This window comes from Xyrauchen texanus, chromosome 37 (assembly GCF_025860055.1).
Source record: "Xyrauchen texanus isolate HMW12.3.18 chromosome 37, RBS_HiC_50CHRs, whole genome shotgun sequence".
NCBI lineage: Eukaryota > Metazoa > Chordata > Actinopteri > Cypriniformes > Catostomidae > Xyrauchen > Xyrauchen texanus.
Genome location: NC_068312.1, coordinates 30494692 through 30514690, shown reverse-complemented (window position 1 = coordinate 30514690; position 19999 = coordinate 30494692). Strand labels below are relative to the sequence as shown.

General features: G+C 37.4%; 1 pseudogene; it reads right to left on the bottom strand.

Moving 5' to 3' along the window:
* The window catches only part of LOC127630589 (spermatogenesis-associated protein 6-like), a 37167-nt pseudogene extending 23346 nt beyond the window's left edge, over positions 1 to 13821 (bottom strand).
* Positions 13822 to 19999: the final 6178 nt, after the last annotated feature.

Here is a 19999-nt window from a genome sequence, read left to right as displayed (position 1 = left end):
TATATATATATATATATATATATATATATATATATATATATATATATATATATATATATATATAATGTACATTGTGTATCTTGTTTACAATGTGGACATTTTATACATCTAAACCAATACATATCCTGATGTTACTGTAATGACAGTGGTTTACAGATTTTAAACTTTGTAAAGTAACATTTAGGAGATAAACAATGATACCTGTTGATACAGATAGACATCACCCAAAACTAAAGAGCTTATATCATTTTCATTACACATATCCGATCATCTCCATATATAAAGCATAATTAATCACTACTAGATAATAGGTTTAACTGTTGTATTTTTAGTTGGCTTATCACAGGTAAAATGTTTTTCACAATTGCTCTGCTGAAAACAGCAACAACAAAAAAACAGCCTAAGATGGTCTAGCTGGTCTAGCTGTCATGCAGCCTGGCCAAGCTGGTCTAGCTTGTCTCCTAGCTTGACCAATTAAAAAGTGCCCAAAACCAGTTTAAAACCAGCTAACTGACCAGCCTGACTAGGCTGGGCGACCGGCTAAATCAAGCAAACCAGCTTAGGAGACTTTTAGCTGTTTTTGTCAGCAGATTAGTACAATTTAGTATAAAAAAAATTACGTTTAAAAACCAACTTGTCAAGTTGGCAGAAATATTTTTTTTGTGTCCATGTTGGTTTCATACAACAACAACAAAAAAAAACAGTAGATTAGAATGTACACAACTTTTTTTGGTTTACATTTTTTTAAATATCATTAATTTGGAGTCAAGAATCAAATGAATATGTTTTCTCAGGGTCACTCCATTTAACCTGAACAACATTTCATAAAATTCTGATATCTTTTAAAAACTTCACACACAGTCTTGAGTGTCTATTTGTATTTTATGTTTGACTATTTAATTGTATTAAATTATTTTAAAACAAAAGTCAAGCAACATATTTGTTACACCACCAGATGGATTTAGGTAGACAAAGGTGTTTCAAATATTTAGAAGATTGCTTCACTGCTTGAGTTTTAGTCAAAATAAAAAAAGGCTATTCTGTACTACTCATGCCAACACTTCTTACCCCCACCCCAATAATTTCAGCTTTTATTGTGATTCTTCTTTTATTTTATTTTATTTTGTCTCCATACAGCTACACCACATGACATTTTTTACTTTAAGCCCTAGACAAATCATCAAAGTAACTTTGAACCCAGTATTTGTAAAGTCAATTTTTTTTTGAGAATTTCATTTTTATATAATCTTGATTAGTTTTTGACCTAACTGCTGCAATGTCCTCAATAGATTTAGTATGCCAGAATCTATCATGGTGTGCCATTCAGAAATGAATGAAGAATGCCTTTTGAATTACAACTGAATTAATAAATTCAAATTAAAATAGCGAACGTGATGTAAAATTTTAATTTGAATTGGACATAAGTGGAATCACAACAGCATGAAATTCAAACAATTTCATGTAACTGCTATAAATTAAGGGTTTAAATAGCTTATTTCATGTTTCAGTATGAATTACTTATAAACATTTATCTATGTAAAAAATGCAGCCAGCACTAACCATGCTTTTTCACAAACACTTAAAGCCAAGGATGTAAGAATGACACATTAAGGCATTGGAATTTGAAAAGTAATGGTTATCTCTAAAAATTATGAGGAACAAATGGAAATTTCTAAAAGTGGTGGGGATATTTCTACTCTGGATATAAAGATTGCTAAGTCCCAGTTTAAAGCTGCTTAAAATGATGCCCAATGATGGAGCTTTCCTCTAGGTGAACCACTTACTATAGCTATTACTAAGTGACAGACCTCACAGTGACTCATGGAGGCCAGTTCAATTGCACACAGGAATGAGCCATGTCAATGTTTAAGAGGGGAAATGCAAACAGTTCACAACAGCAATTAGGATGTGTTTGTGGCAGTGAGGTGAGCCAAGCATAAGGGACTAATGGGTCGAGGTTAAAATGACAGCACAGTGGGGAGGTGAAGCTCTTTATAAGCACAAAGGCTTTTAGTTATGACAGCCCCATTACCTGTGCGTGTGTTTGAGATTTGTAGATGGATGTGTTTTCTCATTCACATTAGCTCTCACCATCTTATCCTCTGCCATCTAAATGCGAGTTATTTGTTTTTGTCTTTTCTGACTGATTGCTTCAGTTATTCCGATTGACTGGCCTGAAAAATACACGCATTTCACACCCTTCTTGACTGATAGCTTCAGCCATTCTGGATTTGAGCCCCTCACACTTGTGTTTTGCATGTGTTTGTGTATGAACAGATCTGTCAATGCTTATAAACACTACCATACAGGCTTAAACAAAATCTGTATTATTATATTTGGTAACACTTTCTATGACACCTGCATTGGAAAGGTTATGAATGCATTATAATGCATCAGTGCATTCATAATGTCTCATAATACACATATAATATGTTACAAATTCTTATATAATTGCAACTACAGTTTTAATACATTAATACAGCTGCAAGCTGTGATGACTGGACCAAGCACCATAGGTCAGTTTCACCTGGTGGCTTTCAGAAAACAATGCAAGGTGGACACATGTATTTGGCATTTTACATTACATTTACATAATTACAAGAGGACTATTTCAAAGTCTGTTGTAAGAGCCGAAGAAAACAGGGGTGATACAGACCCCATTACATGCCCATTTTAAAGGGGGCACTACAGAGCCCCCCCCCCCCAGATGTGTGAACTTCTGCCCAGTCCTAATGGCCAACGATGTGTATGCATAATTTCATGAAAGCATGCCAAGTGCCTCAGAAACATCAAAATATAGGTAGAAATGAATAATAAAAATGAATGCATTGCCATGGCAACAGTATTAAAGATATCAAATATTCCTTTAGAAATCTAAATCAGCAGTGTATTCACATTATTCTAAATAATTTTGAAGCAATTCATGTAAACACAAGAGGGCCATTTCAAAGTCTGTTAAAAGTACCATACTTCCTTCTGCCAGTTGGTGGAGCTGTGACCGTGATTAGCCACATCAATGTGTTCAGCCCCCATTACCTAACATACGGCTGAATTTTCATCAAAATCACACAATACAAACAGAAGATATAAGAAACTTCCTGTTTCCCATTTTCATAAATGTATTGCTGTATCTTATGTTTTCAGTACCCCAAAAGTACCAAAAAGCCTTGAAAAAAAAAAAAACTCTTAGAATAACAATAGGGTCTCTTTCAGTGTTTGGGCCATAATAATAATCTTAGAAGAACAATAGGGTCTCTGCACTTTCAGTGCTTGGATCCTAATAATACTTAACCTATTCATATGTATTCATTGAGTGTAATGAACGATCACTTGTAATGAATTATAGAGTCAACATCCAATAGATTTTATAAGAATAAGATTTCATAAGGTGTATTATAAGACATTAAAAAATAGTCAACTCTTAAAATATGTACGAATTTTTAGTGAGATGTGTAAATAGGTATAGAAAGTATTTAAGATTAGAGATATATTTTGGTGAACAACAGACAATGTTTTGATGCTTCTTGCCCTAAGATTTATATGTATTTAAAAACATTGTTTTCTTAACAGCGATTCAAACTTACTTTTGCTGCTTTGCAATATAAGCACTTAATAAGAAACTGAAAATGTTTTTGTTTTTATCAAACAGAATTAAATGTATAAACACAAAGCATGAATATAACAAAACATTAAAGGTCATTTACTTTATATTTAAGCAATTTTCAAGCATTCCAATTTGAACAAACAACTAAGATGACTATAATGACAATTAAAAGAATTCATAAACTATAATACAAGCAATCACTTTATGATTGCAATCACTCACTTTACAGCTCAGTGAAATACAATTTCTTTACTCATAAAAGGCAATTCCAAATAGCAAGGCAAAGAAAGTAGTTGGTATTCACCAAAGCACTGAAAAAGCAATAAATGTGGCTGGTGGGATCATTTACAGTTGATGTGCTCCCTATGTAATATCTCACAAGTGAGAATTAATACCGAGGACTTATCCACACTTGCTGAGTCCTATCATTATGTAAAAACTCATCAACAAATATCTGGTGAATTGAAAATACTATAGTTCACAATGTCTGCTAGAACATTCCAGGCTGTGATGCTCACTGAGGATCCTCTTTTATGTCCCTGTGTGTTAAGTTTAGTTTTCTATCACCTTTCACCTGATTCTTCCCATTTCCAGTATTATTCCCTTGATGACTGATGGATGTTCTGTCGAAAGTGCTGAAAGATATAACAGATGTTTATTAGATGAGTGTTTTGTCAGAATGGGATGATAATGCAAATAGTGTCTTTAAGACTGTCTAGATCAGTGGTTCTCAACCAAGGGGCATCTTCAAACTTGGAGGCACAAGATGACATAAATAATTTAAAACAAAGTATTTTAAAATATCTACTAAATTAAAATGCTAAAATGCTGATTTAAAAAAATAAAGATATAGGCCAATAACATATAAATGACAGTTCCTTATTAAGTAGGACTGCCACTGGACCCCCCCCAAATTAATTAATTAAATAAATAAAACAATACAGTTTATTTATATAATTCTATAATATAGTAGCAATAGTATTAGTAATAGTATCGTACTATAGTTCTCAGCTGTCATTGAGTCTGTCCTCTACACTTCAATTACTGTCTGGTTTGGTTCAGCTACGAAATCGTACATCAGAGATTACAAAGTACTGTTCAGATTGCTGAGAGGATTATTGGTTTCCAAATGCCGACCCTTCAAGAACTGTACACTTCCAGAGAGGAAAGGGGCTGGAAAAATGACTCACCCAGCCCACTACCTTTTTGAACTGTTGCCTTCTGGACGGCGCTACAGAACACTGAGCTACAGAACCGTGAGGCACAAGAACAGTTTTTATCCCTCAGACTATCCATCTCATGAACAGTTAAAACTTCCCCATTGAGCAATAATTATGTGCAATACACAGCTTAGTCTATTTATATTTATCCAACATATCCTTCCTCTTCTGCCATTACATTCCATTGCACTATCTGTATATAACAGATTTGTATTTGTACATACTTATATAGTATATATATATTTTTTTATATATATACTTATATTTTCTATTCGCTTTTTATTTGTATTCAATTTTTTATGATCTCTGTCTTGTTGTTGTATTGTTTGTGCACTGGAAGCTTCTGTCATCAATACAAATGCCTTGTAAGCATACTTGGCAATAAAGCTCATTCTGATTCTGATCTGATCATTTTAATTTATATAATTTATAACAATAATTAAAAGAAAATTGGTGCATGACACCTCTAGAGGATTTGGACAGCCAAAATGAACACACGATCAGCCCTGTTCCTGTAAGATGACATTTTCATCTGCTCCATGTTGTGAAACATGAAATTCCATTATGCACCTTTTAATGTGTCCTGTAAGCTTGGTCTCATCTATCAGGTTGTTGAGCTTGTAGTAATCCAAGAATGTCTGTGCCACATTTATAACCAGCTTCATGTCTGTAAAGGGGAGATTAAGGGGCCTTCCAGCTCGCTTTATAAAGATTATTACATTTACAGCACCTCTAAACTACAGTTTATAACCACTGGCATGTCTACAAAACCTCACAGAATTTTAAACATACAGTGACCCTCCTTATTAGTGATCAACCAATGTTTTTTAAGGAAATGTTTTGTGCCGATATCTAGAGAACAAATTGACTTATTGATGATTTAATGCAGATTATAATGCAGATAGAAAATAAGAGGCAAAAATTGCTCAAATTAAATATCTAGACTAAATGCTTCAAATGCATGTAGCACAAATAGTAGAGCATGGCCCTAATGCCAAAGTCATGGGTTTGATTCCCATGGAATGTACTATACTGATATAATGCATAAGTTGGATGAACTGTATGCCACTTTAGTGTCTGCCAAATGCATAAATGTAAGAGGAGGCCCCCCCCTGTTTTACAGACATAGTAAATCAGAACTGTGCCAGCATATAAGAGTCAGACACCTTGAGCCCACTCCAGCGACCTGTCTCTGTATTCCTAAAGAGACAGTCGACAACAAAGCAATATCAGAACGTCTCCTAGGCCCCGGCGCTGTTAAAATGTCAGATCCTGTGGAACCTTTAAATCTCTGTTCCGACGTACCGGTATTAATTGAAAAATAAATAAATAAATAAATGCCAGATTTTCTTCAATCTTGTACCAATGGGACCATTTGCAGTAAATAACTGGCCAATACCCAGCAGAGCAATGCAGAGAGTAAATAAGCCAGACAGACGAGCCAGCGCTCAGTTCCTCGTGAGAATAAATCAAACACCTCTCAGTCAAGTCAACCAAAAGGGGAAAAAAATGCATCTCATTCCTGTGGTTACTTATAGACAGAGCTTTATTTAAATTCATGCATCTATCCCACAACCTACCCCAACAAGCCCTTCCTCCACCATGCCCACATTACAGAGCACCGCAATTACCAAAAGCACTGCATCAAAGAGCTGTGAGGGCACTTACTATTCAACTGAAATGGTGGGAGCCATTTAACACTAAGAGCCACACACAAGGCAAACATTAAAATCATTATCCTTTCACTTAAACCTTATAGATCCAGTGTGATTTAGATCAGTGGTTCTCAATTGGTGAGTTGCAGGTCTGTTCTAATAGGGTTGCACACAACACGGAAAAAAAACTAATTCTAAATGCAAAGAGTAAAATGCAACCATCCACATAATCGTGCATAGTTCGGAAAACAAAATAAATACTTATCAACTTTTACAAGGGAAAAAAGTCTTCCCACATCTTAAGTTGTTGGCATCAAAGGCTGTTTGTCCTCTAAAACCCTACAGTATTTTGGCTCAAATTCATCTATCACTTGGTAGATGCCAGCCAAATTAGGCAGATGCCAACATGGACAGGTTGCGTGACATGCCTTGAAAATCATGAACAAGAGTACATCTTAAAATAATCTTTGGGTTCAATACAGGTTAAGCTCAATCGACATTTGTGGTATAGGCTAATGTAGATTACCACATAAATTGTACTTGACTCGTCTCTCATATTTAAAAACGCAAAAATCAAGGTTACAGTGAGGCACTTACAATGTAGAGTGGATGTGGCCAATATTTGGAGGGTTTAAAGGCAGAAATGTGCTGCTTACAATTTTATAAAAGCAGGGCACTTGCATTAATTCTTGTTATAACTCGTGTTTGTCACGTTTAGTATTGATGAGAGAGCAGTATATAGGTGCAGCAATCCTTTAATTTCCAATAACAAAAGGCAAGGATACACAGAAGACGATGACTAAAGGTTACAAAACTGGACAGTCTTTTCGGTTAACATAAACAATGTAACAACGAACAAGAACTGACATAGATGGAAATAAACTAGAGGGTATTTATACACAAGGTGCTGATGAGGGAATAGAGAACAGGTGGCTGTGATGAGGAACAGATGGCAGTGATGAGGGCAGTGCATTCAGGGAAACGTAGTCCTGGGGAAACTGAAGACAGAGGAAGAAAATCAATTCAAAATAATAGTCCTTGGAAACACGGTGACTGTGACAGTGTTTTAAGTGACACTACATTAATATTAACTTGCAAATTGTTTATGACTTGGAGCTATACTTTTAAAACAGTGAGTATTTTAATGTATACGGAATGGCCCCATTAGGAGTGCCTTACCATAACTGCGATTGTTTTTATAATTTATAAAGGTAGGGACAAGTCGAAATAGACTTTGTGGTAATCAACATCTTGCCACATATGCTGTTGATTGAGCTTAACCTGTAGTAAACCTGGAATAGTCCTTTAAGGTCAGATAAACCAGATACATTAGATACTTGCAATGTGGTTGGTAACAAACATGGTTTGTAAACATATTTTGTACAATGAATTATTCACTCGATTCGTCCTGTGATGTTAAGGACATTCTTGTTATTTGTACATTGCTTTGATTTTTGTGCATTTCTGTTACCATGGTGGATTTCTGAAGAAAAAACTATTGAAAACCATTAAATTAGAGCATACAGTAAATTTGTGTGTCATGGAATGTGGTAGATCACTGCCTTGAAGGACACTGGCTTAGAATAGATGTTCCATCAAGATCTAATAAGCAGCGTTTTCCCTCAGTTGTGTGTTGTGGTTAACCAGGGAAACAATTTTGAGACTGTACACTGTTGATGAACGAACAAAGAGGTGTTATTTTTCACCTTTAGCTGTTAGCCCTCTGCCGATGTTCTGAGATGACATGTCTGACTGTCAAGGCAGTTTGATTAAAACAAGAGCCCTGGAAGGAAAACAAGGTGGAAGGCAATTCAGTCGTTTTTTATATTTATTTTTCCAATCTCTTCCAGTCAAAAATTTCCCTGGCCACATAAATCCAGAGGTCATGGCTGAAATCCTATTATCCAAAGCACTTAACTCATAAACAATCCAACGTGGATTGAACGGTCCAACCAAAAGACTTTGTGTCTCACGAGCTGCCTTGTACATGTATGATACACAAATACACACATACAGGACTCATGCACAAAATGGATAAAGAAGCTCCAAAAATCTGAGATAGTAAGCATAAACGTTATCGATACGACTCCAGCGGTTAAATAGATTTCTTCTAAAGCGATACGATCACTTGTGGTGCGAAAAAAAGATACGTTTTTAAGTATTTTTTAACTGTAAATTATCGCTTCCGGTGAGCTTCACGAGAGGGTAGAGTTCAAGCTGTCTCTCGAGTGATGTATTCGTGTTGCCATGATACAGAGGTAATCTCACGTACCCCACTCTGTTGAGACATCCAGCTGCTCTTCCTGCTGTGATTCACGTGCATTTCAAGTGCCAATGCGATTACATCACACGTGCGTACCATTACTGACCAGAAGCATAATTTATATGAGTTAATGAGTCGTATGGATGATGTTTATGCTAACTGTCTGTGATTTTTGGAGCTTCAATAATCTGATCACCATCCACTTGCATTTTAAGGACCTGCTGAGCAAAGATATTTTTCTGTTTTTCTTCAAATGTGTTCTGGTGAAGAAAGAAAGCCACTCACACCTGGGATATCATGAGGGTGAGTAGAATGATGAGAGAATTTTAACTTTTGGTGAACTATCCCTTTAATGTGTTATTCATTACTGCTTCAATATCCAAATATACAGTAGCCTATATTGAAACATTAATTTTTTTGTTAATTTGCTGTTTAGATATTTTTACTGGAAAACAAGACTTTTAACTAAGTGTTGTTTTAAAATTTAACAACATTTATTTTGGTTAATGCTTAAAACAAGAGAAAAAATAGCTGTTATTATAAGAAAAACACATGTAATTTTTCATTTTTTATGGCTTAAAATGTTTTTTAATTAAAGAAAATAAATATAATTTTCTTACCACATTGGCAATTTTTTTTTAAGCAAACACCTTCCTAAATTCCGTTCGAAAATATTTATGTTTTTATAATTATGTTTAGATATTGTTTTTGTTACTGTAAAACAAGACAAACAGAAAACTGAAGAAAATCCATTTTTTTGCAGCTTAAAAAAACCCTCAATGGAGTAAGAAAACTAAACTTGTTTTCTCTTATTTAAAATGTAATTTAAACTTAAAAATAAACAATTAAGTTTAATTAAACTAATTAGATAAGTTTAAATTTGGAAAACAAGCCAAAAACTAAGAAATATATTTTTTTTGCATTATACTATAATTTTTTGCAGTGTAGTGTAACAATTTTCCAGCAAAATAAACAGGCCCCCAACATGACCTTGATTATCAAAGAGATCACAGCATCTGTGTTTAAACTCCACCATTTGGGCTCCTGGATCCAGCAGTTTCCTCATCACCCCTCTGCTGCCTTGACAGCCACTGCAGTGTATGGAGTCATTCTGGGCTTCATCCCTCACCCAGCGGGCTAATGGGAACTCTCTCCATGACTCCAGCCACTGTCTTCACACCCCATCTGGCCAGGACAGCAAACACTGCAGCCCTCCAAAAACAACTGCTATTTTTGGATACCAGGCTGGAAAGATGGCACGATTCACTTTAAAAGGATTATATGGCATGACATAGCATTCTGTTTTATTTCTAAATTTCACATGACTGACTAACAAATAGCATGAAAAATAAGAAATTTTGCAAATGTTCACTTGTTTAAAGAACCCCATATTTAATAATGGATCTTATTTATGTGTTCATGGTTTTCAGGGATGTCACACAACCAGTCCATGTTAGCATCTGCCTAATTTGACTTTTAACAAGTGACAGTTGAATTTGTGGCAAAATATTGTGGTTTGATTGGATGCACAGCCCTTGATGTCCACAACAAAAGACATAGCAAGGTTTTTCTCTTCCCCTTTAAAAGTTGCGAATCCTATTTAATTTTCTATTCTATCCATGCACAATTATATGGTTAGCATTTTGTTTTCCCTTGCTGTCTGCAACCATATCAGAACAGACCTGTCACGTCCCACCAGTTTAGAACTTCTAGTCTAGTTTATGCCGTTAGTGTTATGACGTCTGGCAGAAGTAACAACACATTCTGCCAAAGCCTCCACAAATCTCTCTCATCCGTGACATCTTTGCTTTGACCTCTAAAAAAGTTTTTTGCTTCCCGTTTGATAAACAGAAACTCTTCCAGCCAGCATGTGTGTGTGTGCTCGGAACCCTGACAGAAATAGCCAGAGACCCTGCCGTGTGCAGATGGCCTCTCCACCTGTGATGTCACATCATACACATTTATAACAGGAAATATGAGATAGAAGGTCTGATGATGAAGAGGAGAAGACTTCATCAGCATCACAGCTGCAAGTGGGACTCTTCTGTGCTCTGATTGGCTGCTGGCCACAGCCCAGCAGCAACCAGAACGGCTGGAACAACCTGGAAGCAGGGGGAAATGTGAGCTACTGCCAGAAACATGGGAGGTGGCTTGTGGAGGGGTGGAATTTTCCAAAACATTCACCGTTCCACCTGGACAGTAGATGAGAGTTGTTGCATAATAATGAGTCATGAAGGTTAGGCATCCCGTGCTGTGAAGTCACGATCTTATAAAAGCAAAACAGATGCCAGACTGCAAACATCAAAAAGCAGAATTAGGCTTCACCTTTAATTTCTAAGATCTAAGGGAAAACTAACAAGTGAGATGAGTTAAAAGTGAAAGGTAATCACAAATGGACCCCAACTGCAACTGTGCAAACCATCTATTAACTATAATGTCCAGGGGTGTAAAAAATACATTGAAACTATACTCCAGTTCAGTACAAATCAGCAGTAGCCGCAGCACTGCACTAGTTTGAAGCGTAAGACTGTAAGAAGACTGAATATAGTGTGAGCCAATAGCATTGAAGTGCGGACCAAAGGTGCGGGAAGGGGGGTGCTGATGAACCCCCTAGTGAGCAAGACTGTTGAGAAAACAGTATTAACGAGATTTCATATTATATTATATATTTAATTGTATTTATGCAGTATTTACCCAACAATTTTCACTTTCAGTATATGTAATTTATGTTCATAAAAATAGCATCACGTTTCAGAGAGATCTGTCATGCTTGTGGGCAGGGCTCTGCTGAACTGAAGAGAGCACTTGTGATGGATAGGCCTACTAGTGAATTTTTTATTCTCCCATTTTTCCTTTTATATGCACTTAAGCAAAAAAGGTGATCGTTAACAATGAAACATTAAATTATAAAATGAATTACGATTAAATTGAGTTATTGTATCATTACTCTTGTTTAATAATAAATATTGTAGTGTAGGTTAATATTTAAAGCTGGGTGATAGGGCGACGTAATTGGATATCGATGATAGGCTACATGACAAATTTCCTGATGGCGATTGCAACACTCATTGACAGACGATGACTGACAACATGGGGAAATTACAAAGCTATAGAGTTTTATTAGCATTACATTAAATAGCACCTGTCAAATGCAGGTAGCCTACAGTGTATTCAGAAAATATTCAGACCCGTTAATTGTTTTCACATTTTGTTATGTTGCAGCTGTAACATTTATGGGAGAGACCAGACGGGAAAGTGTGTATCCAAACGTAGATTCATTTTATTAATGTAACTCAGAAGATGAATACATAAAGATGAAAATATGATACTTGAGAAAAAGGGAAAATCAAATGTAACAGGGCAGGTGAGGGTAATAAACAAAAGGTGCATTCTGGGAAATGAAGTCTATGCATAAGGGAAATCTAAAGGAAGCTGGCTCTGGGACGGGAGAGGCTTGCAATGCTGGCTCTGGGATGGACGAGGTTTCAAGAATAAGCTCATTGGCTGTGGCAGGCGTGAACATGGAAGGCCTGGAGGTAATTGCTACCAAAGGTGCTTTAACTAAGTACTGAGTTAAGGGTCTGAATACTTTTGCCTATGTGATATTTCATTTTTTTCTTTTTAATAAATTTGCTAAGTTATCAAAAATCTGTTTTTTTGCTTTGTCACTATGGGGTATGGAGTGTAGATGAATGTAATAATAATAATAATAATAATAATAATAATAATAATAATAATTTAAAGCATTTTAGCATAAGGCTGCAACATTACAAAATGTGAAAACAATTAAGGGGTCTGAATACTCTGAATGCACTGTATATCATGCGATGGTAGGCAATTTTGCCTATATACCAGCAACTGTGGCGGGCTGTAAGATGTCTCGGAATGATACATGACAAGAAATGCTGTTAGACACAAAGACATGTGCTTGAAGAAACACACTTTAGTACATTTCAAAGAACAGACGAAAGAAAAAGCTGCTGATGTGCAAGTCTGATGCACTGTTTGTTCAGAGGCATGCTGCAGGAGCATGTCTTGTGGAATATGTGCATATAAAGAGTTCACACTCTTTCTTTTCTTTTCCAGTCATATGAAAACTGTTTGCAAGTATAGTGTCATCTATGAGAACACTGTAAATGACCTCAGACTGTCTCAGGAGTTACTCTAAGTTTAGTTTGTATGAACAATAATAAATCACTTTATAAATAGCCTATATATGTGTAATTAAATCATAAAATAATACAAATAACTAGTCCACCTTGAACCTAAAATTGATTTATGTTGAAATTATTATCATCATCATTATTATTGTTACATTTATAATTGTCTTTAGATATGTAGCCTACTAGTGTAGTATCCCTGTAAGGGAGGATGTAATTACACAAGATGACAATTATTACGCACAACAAATGCATCAACTTGCATATTTAAATATACTTTCTCCAATCAATGTACTTCACCAAGTTTCATGGAGTGAATAAATCTGAGTATGTACTTGAGGTATTATGCATGCTATGTTAAAATATTTACGAGGTTCACAAAAACATTTCTCCCGACATGTTTTTTTTGCTTAATGCATGGACACACCCTCAGGACATATTGCTCAACTTCCTTTTGCATCTGCGGCCAGAAAATCCGATCTCCGATAAGGCTTGTAGTCTGGTCCAGCCCTTGGTGGCCCATCTCATCATGTAGTCCCCTCAGGACGATGTACTTAAACTTGGCCGGTAACACAAGCTGGGTCTGCTGTGACGTCTTACGGTACAGTATGCCATGCTCATCTAACTTGTCCCATTCTTGGAGTAAACCTCTGAACTTTGGGTTGACTGGTGATGTGAATGCTGTTAACGGCCTGCTCTCTGGGGTCATGAAGCCTCGGTGGTACGCCTTCCCTTGGTCGAGCAGGGAAAACCAAGAATTGCCCCCCAGGCCATTTAAGACGTCCTGCACTAGAGGAATCGGCTGGTAGTCAGGCACTGTCTTCTGATTCAGGTCCCTGTAATCTATACACAGTCTGAGGCCATTTTTCAGACACACACAATCAGTGAAGAATAAGAGGAGTTTGATTTTTCTACCCATCCTTGAGCAATTAAGTCATGTAGGTAGTCTTTCATCTCCTGGTACAAGGGCTTTGAAACTGAATTGTATGTTCAAGATACAGGTGTACTGTCGTTCAAGGAAAAACTAATTTGTAGTCCCTTTGCGCAACCAATATCATCGTCGGATTTTGAGAAAGCCTGGCACTCCTCCTTTAACATCTTCTTCACTTGTTGTTGACGCTGTGCAGTTAGGTGGCTTATGTCGACTGGTGGGTACCACAGGCTGTCTTCCTCTGTCTCCCTTGATGTTACTTCGACCTTAACCTGGGTCACAGATCCTGTTCCCCTTGGAGAGATCATCGCCGCAGGAAAGACTGACTTAACTGGTTGCACTATCTCTAACACTGCTCTACCTCCTAGGATAATATCATGGTCTGTCTTGTTCTGCATGCTCAAGGTGACTGAAGGGCAGGCACCTTTTTTCACCTCCAGCAGTTCCAGGCCCTCAGGGAGTTGAGGGTCAATGGATGGCTCAAACAGTAACACTGTTTTGTCTCAGATGTGGCATTTTAACTTGACACTGTATCTGCATAATCATGTGTTTTGCTATGTTCACAGGTCCCTTTGCAGTACACACTGGATACTCGCCAAGATCATCCACCATTACCAGATAGATGAAATTATGCACTTTGCCGCTTTTCGGGTTGGGGAAGCCACTTACAATGGTTTGGTACAGCTGCCTGTTAGTCACCTTATCCAAATTTTCTGTATCTTTTTGTTTCATCACATTCTCGATTGCAGTAAATCCAAATGATAGGTTTAGGAACTTGTTGACCCTTCCGAACAAGCACAGGGATGACTAATTCCTTCACCCTCTCACCAGGGTAGGCCAACTTGAATGTCACCTCAACCCATCCTCTGTATGGCATGTCAGTACCATTGGCCACAACAAGGTTTAGGCGATGGGGTGTCTCCGTGGCTTTGGAAATATCTCTCAGTCTTACATCAGGTATGTACCTGTCTTTCCCATACTCATCACACACCTGGGAACCTGTGTCCAATAAAGTCTTTGTCTCATGCCCTTGCAAGTACCAGACCACCAGGAAGTTACTGGGGAGTGCTGATTAACTCGGCATTGGGCTGTTATTATGCTGTCTATGCCACGAGGCACAGAGTGTTGCAGTTCGTTCCTTAACTGTTGTGTTGAGCGTTCTTGGGACATGCTTGTCTATTGGGTCACTCCCTGTCCCTCTGGAGCAACCCATACCTGTTTAACTGAACCTCCCTCTGGATTCTTGTTCCCTGTACTCTGCAACCCTCTGCAAAATGTTCACTTTTGCCCCAATAATACCAATGGGTGCACAGCTCTGCAGCTCCCCTCTGAAAACATTGTCTAGCTTGCTGGCGTCTGGGCTGTTGAAACTGGCGTCGGGGTTGCGACAGCCGTTCATTAGGGTATTGTTGAGTGACTGACTGGCTTGGGGGGTATTTGAACCTGGTGGTGCTGGGGCTACTGTTGTTGAGCAAAATGTGTCAAGAAATGAAGCAGTTGTGGTGTTGTATACTGTTGCTATGATACAGCACCCAATTGCGGATCTTGTGATTGAAGTTGATATAGTTGTTGTTCATGTGTGACCGGCTCCGATCTCTGGACTTGATGCCCTGGCCCTGAGCCCCACTCTGGCGGCAGCTGGCTGATCTGTAGAATGTCCGGTTAATGTCGGCGTGTCACTGTCACTGTTAACCCTTCATTGTTAATGGCAAAGCATTGATTAGATATGTCTGGTGGCTGCTGAATTGTTTCTTTCATCTGTCTTTTTAGCTGATATATCAAATCAAGCTTTGACTGTTTAGGCTGACATTTTTGTACGGAGACAGGTTCATCTAGCTTTGTTACGTTAACAGCGGCCTGACGTTCTGTTTTCCGTTTGTTCTGTCTTTTCGTCTCATGAGAGCAAGCAACATTACGTTTTTCCAACAATACTTAATTGGAAATTGACGCATCAGAAAGATAAGGACTGAAGACCAGTAAGGACTGAATTCAGAAACATATTTTGCTCTAAAACAGGGTCATACATCATCCCAGATTCATCCTCTTGTGAGGCAAACAGAATTTTTTGTCTCAGGTCAAGAGCAAGTATCAGGAAGTTTTGTGGGGTCTCTTTGCTGCGCTGGCCCTCAGTGGTCAATTGTGTGTATAATTTGGGCGCGTTTTTTTTCTTGATAATGGGAACGGAGAATTTGTATTAGTGTAGGACAAGTTAAACCAGCTTTCCCTTCAAGATAGCTACGCAGTTGAAGCACAGGCGTAATGGATCTGATAACGGAGTCTATGATTTCCTGTTCAGGATACCCCTTGCTCAGCCCACATTCTATTTGACGAGCCAGACTAGAAAATTATAATCTATCCTTTTGTCACCAATCAAGCCCGAGATTTTGAAATCTTTATGCCAAATCACTGGCGTGTTGTGTCTCTGTGGTGGTTGTGACTGATCTGTCAGCCCCGTACCTGATGTCGCCTGCATCCCTGCTGTGGTATGTGCAACAGCAGTATTGATATGCATGGCTCAGAACGACTCAGCTATAATGTTTGTTTCTCTCACTGATCTCTGGGGCATGTTCATTTCTCTTTCATCATGCTCCACCCTTTTATCTAGATTGTCAACGGTGGCCATTGTGAGGTCACTTATTTTCTCATTAATGCTCACTAACTCAGTCATACCACTATCCTCTAGCTCTTCCTGCTTACTCCTCAATAAATAGCTGCTGAGATACTTTATGAGTGAGAGGCGGGTCACATTTGTCACATCTTTCACTGTGATGTGTAAAAAAGTTCTATTAATTTCTCTCATGACAGCATGCATAATTTCTCTCCTATCTCCTCCTGAAGACTTTGAAGTGCATCCATTCTCCTTTTTTCACCCCTCTCTGCAGTGTTTAGCAGCGTTGAGAATGGTGGTTACCTGACTGACCTGGGTACCGTTGTTTCTGTGATCACTGTGCCTCAAGCGCATGCACCACTTAATCAGTCTTGTTTCTCCACTTCACTCTGCTGCCTCACTGCTGTTGGTCTGGGTAAGTAGAGAACCACTGGGTGGGTCTCACTGATGGAGGAGTCAGACCACCCAACAACCATCCCAGCGGTGCATCCAAAATTATGTAGTACTCCGGTAAGGGAGGAACATTTTTTTTTTAATAAAATTAATATTGTGAACATATTTCTTAGATATCACCCAGTGGTCTAATATTACATTTTACATGAATAAAAACAAATTAATAAATCGTCAATTTTAAGTTTATTTTCTTCAGAAGAATATTGTGTAAGATCATCCTTTGAAATCAAAATCATTTACCAAAAAAAAAAACATTTTGTCGACAGGTCAGACAGGTCAAACAGTAAAGGGAGTAGAAAAACCATGACCCCTTTAAGGAGACAAAAACATATGTTTTTTTTGTTCCCAGAGGGGAAAAAAAATCACAAAACAGAACCACTAAAGGTACACAGTAGGTCCTTAGGATACAATTGTGTGCCCAAAATGGATTATACATTTTAGCTAGAGGTACAGTGTACCACCCAAGTGATGGCCTTTGTACTTTAAATTGTATTTTTTGAGAATAATATAGAAGTATATTTCTACTTTTAAAGGGTCCTTAGGATTTTAGAATTCAAAGTCAGTAGAGGTTGAGCAAACACCAAATTATATCATATCGTAATAAAGTATTTTACAACCCTGAGAATTTTTTTTAATTTTTACCTTCTTATTATCAACTATATGCATGAATGATAATACAGCATTTCAGATGACTCTAAGGTCTAAAATGTCAGCGCAGCTCATTACAGCACATTGTGGAAGAATGCAACACTCAGTCCGTGTCATTGGTACGTGTGAGGTTCTTAATGTCATCAGCATACGCTCGGATCGTTGAATCGATTGTTGTCTTTGTTGTGACTCAAGGACGAGTCTCCAAGGGGCTGATGATATGAAAGGGAGATGGACGTTTCCATGGGCTGACAAATAATTTGTTTACCAGGTTGTGTATCCGCACGCAGCCTCCCGAACAGACAATAATGCCCCAATGACAAGGAACAAGACACCCTGGTCTGGATCCGGCCGTGTGCTAACAAGCAGACAAATTAGGGACAAGACTGGCATTGATACAGTGGAGTGACAAGCCTGTCACCAGGGTGTCACAAAGTGCCAATTAACAATGCTAATTAAAACAGTAAACAAGAGCACATAAAGCACGCAGGCATTGTCTCCCCGCAGCTTAAATGCCCAGAAAGGACCTTTTGTCCCTCTTTTGTAGGACAAGACTGAAATTAACTGCTGAAGAGGACATGAATGCTAAACTTGGGCTTTGACTTTGGCAGGGTTGGTGCCACTAAGAAACAAATTGAGAATGTCTTTCAAATTTCAGTTAGAATACTGAATTTGAACAAAAGTATCAAACAGGGTTTAGAATTGTAATTTAAATTTAAATTTAAGAAAGTAGAATGGAAATAAAATCTAATGAAATTCAAATAAATACTTAAAATATAGTTTTTACTAATACATTTAATTTTTAGGATAAATTGCACATAAAAAAATTATACGCACAGCATATTGGTTCTTGAAATATTAGATGATATTAATAATCAAAGTTTGAATTGTCACCAATAAAAAAACAAGAATTTTACATATCTATACACACATTTATTTTATGGACCATGTTGCAAAAATGCTTTATTTATGTATTTCCCAGAATGCTTGAATTTATCCCATTTACCCCAATCTTAAAAACATTATGTTATAAAATAATCTGATAATAATGTGGTGGACAATTTGCGGCTGCTTTCAATATTTTAAACTAAGTATTGAACTTAGTTTAAATAAATATCCAGTCAGTTGAAAAAATAATTTATTACACATATGAGGGAATAAATAGACTTATTCTATCTACTATAATGATGTTATTATCTTTAACCGCAAACTTTTATGTGAATGTGTTGAAATTCTTTTAACTACAAATCAGTAAATTCCTCTTCCTGTCATTCTAATTCAAATTCCAATTTGACATGCTTTGGGCATGGGTTGTGGCCATTTCAATTTAAATTCCAACTCATAAATTGAAAGAGAGACAATTCCTAAATTCTGAAATGTGCCCAAGCCCGGCCTTGGCATGGAATCTGAGTAGCAAATTACAATAATGCTTCCGATGGCACGGGATGCAGTAAATGCCTCAACACTCATCTATGCATTTAATCAAATATATTTCTCAATGTACACGTACACTCTCAGACACACAAATGTCTAGACAGCCTGCAACTCACACGATGACACTTGGCAGAGCACTCCCTGCCATTTTCCCCATCAGAGATGGCCCTGTTTTAGTGTTTATAGGAAGGAGATGGCCATGGACAGAAGGGCTGAGATAAGCACTCTGGTCTGAAATATTGGCTTTATGAGCATGCAGAGGTACACTGACTGGATTGGCCACAGGCTGCATGTGACTGCACCTACACAAATCCATTTCATGCCATAAAGCTCTCAAAGAACAGAACACTGCCGTATCTGATGACCTCTCAAGACAATCTGGTCTAACGATACGGTGTAGAGCTATATCCATTCCTGAACCATTAGAAGTCTCTTGAACTTCAGTCACATTGGAAAACATTAAAGCCTGAGCCATCTATAGTATCAGCCACTGAATATAAAAAAACAAAAAGATCTAATTGAACACTGATAATAATGGATGATGGAACGTGCTTTTAAACACCATCCTTTCCATCTAATAATTTTGCCAGTATTCGTGAGAAAATCCTTTTAAGGATTCATAATAGTAAGTGATTAGATTGCTAATTTATCACTGATGCAAACATATCAGTATCACATAAAAATATATATAATAGTCGTGAATGAGTCATTTAGAGAGTTCCATCATTCGGATAGGAAGGCTGTGGTAATAAAAACGACTTGTTTGGTTTACATGTCTGCAGGGGTGAAAACTTCATCAAAATGTTGGGGGGGACAATAAACATAACAATTCTCAAGAGCAATTTTTGAAGGGACACCAATAATACAGGCAAAATTGTACTTGCAAGGATACGTGTACACTGAGGAAAGCCTTACTACTATTATTAGTGTAGCATGGAGACCGTTCCATTATCCTTCTTCTCAAAGTTTCTTTCTGGTTTAATGAAAAAGCTGACTAAATTGACCAAACAATTCTTCAAAACC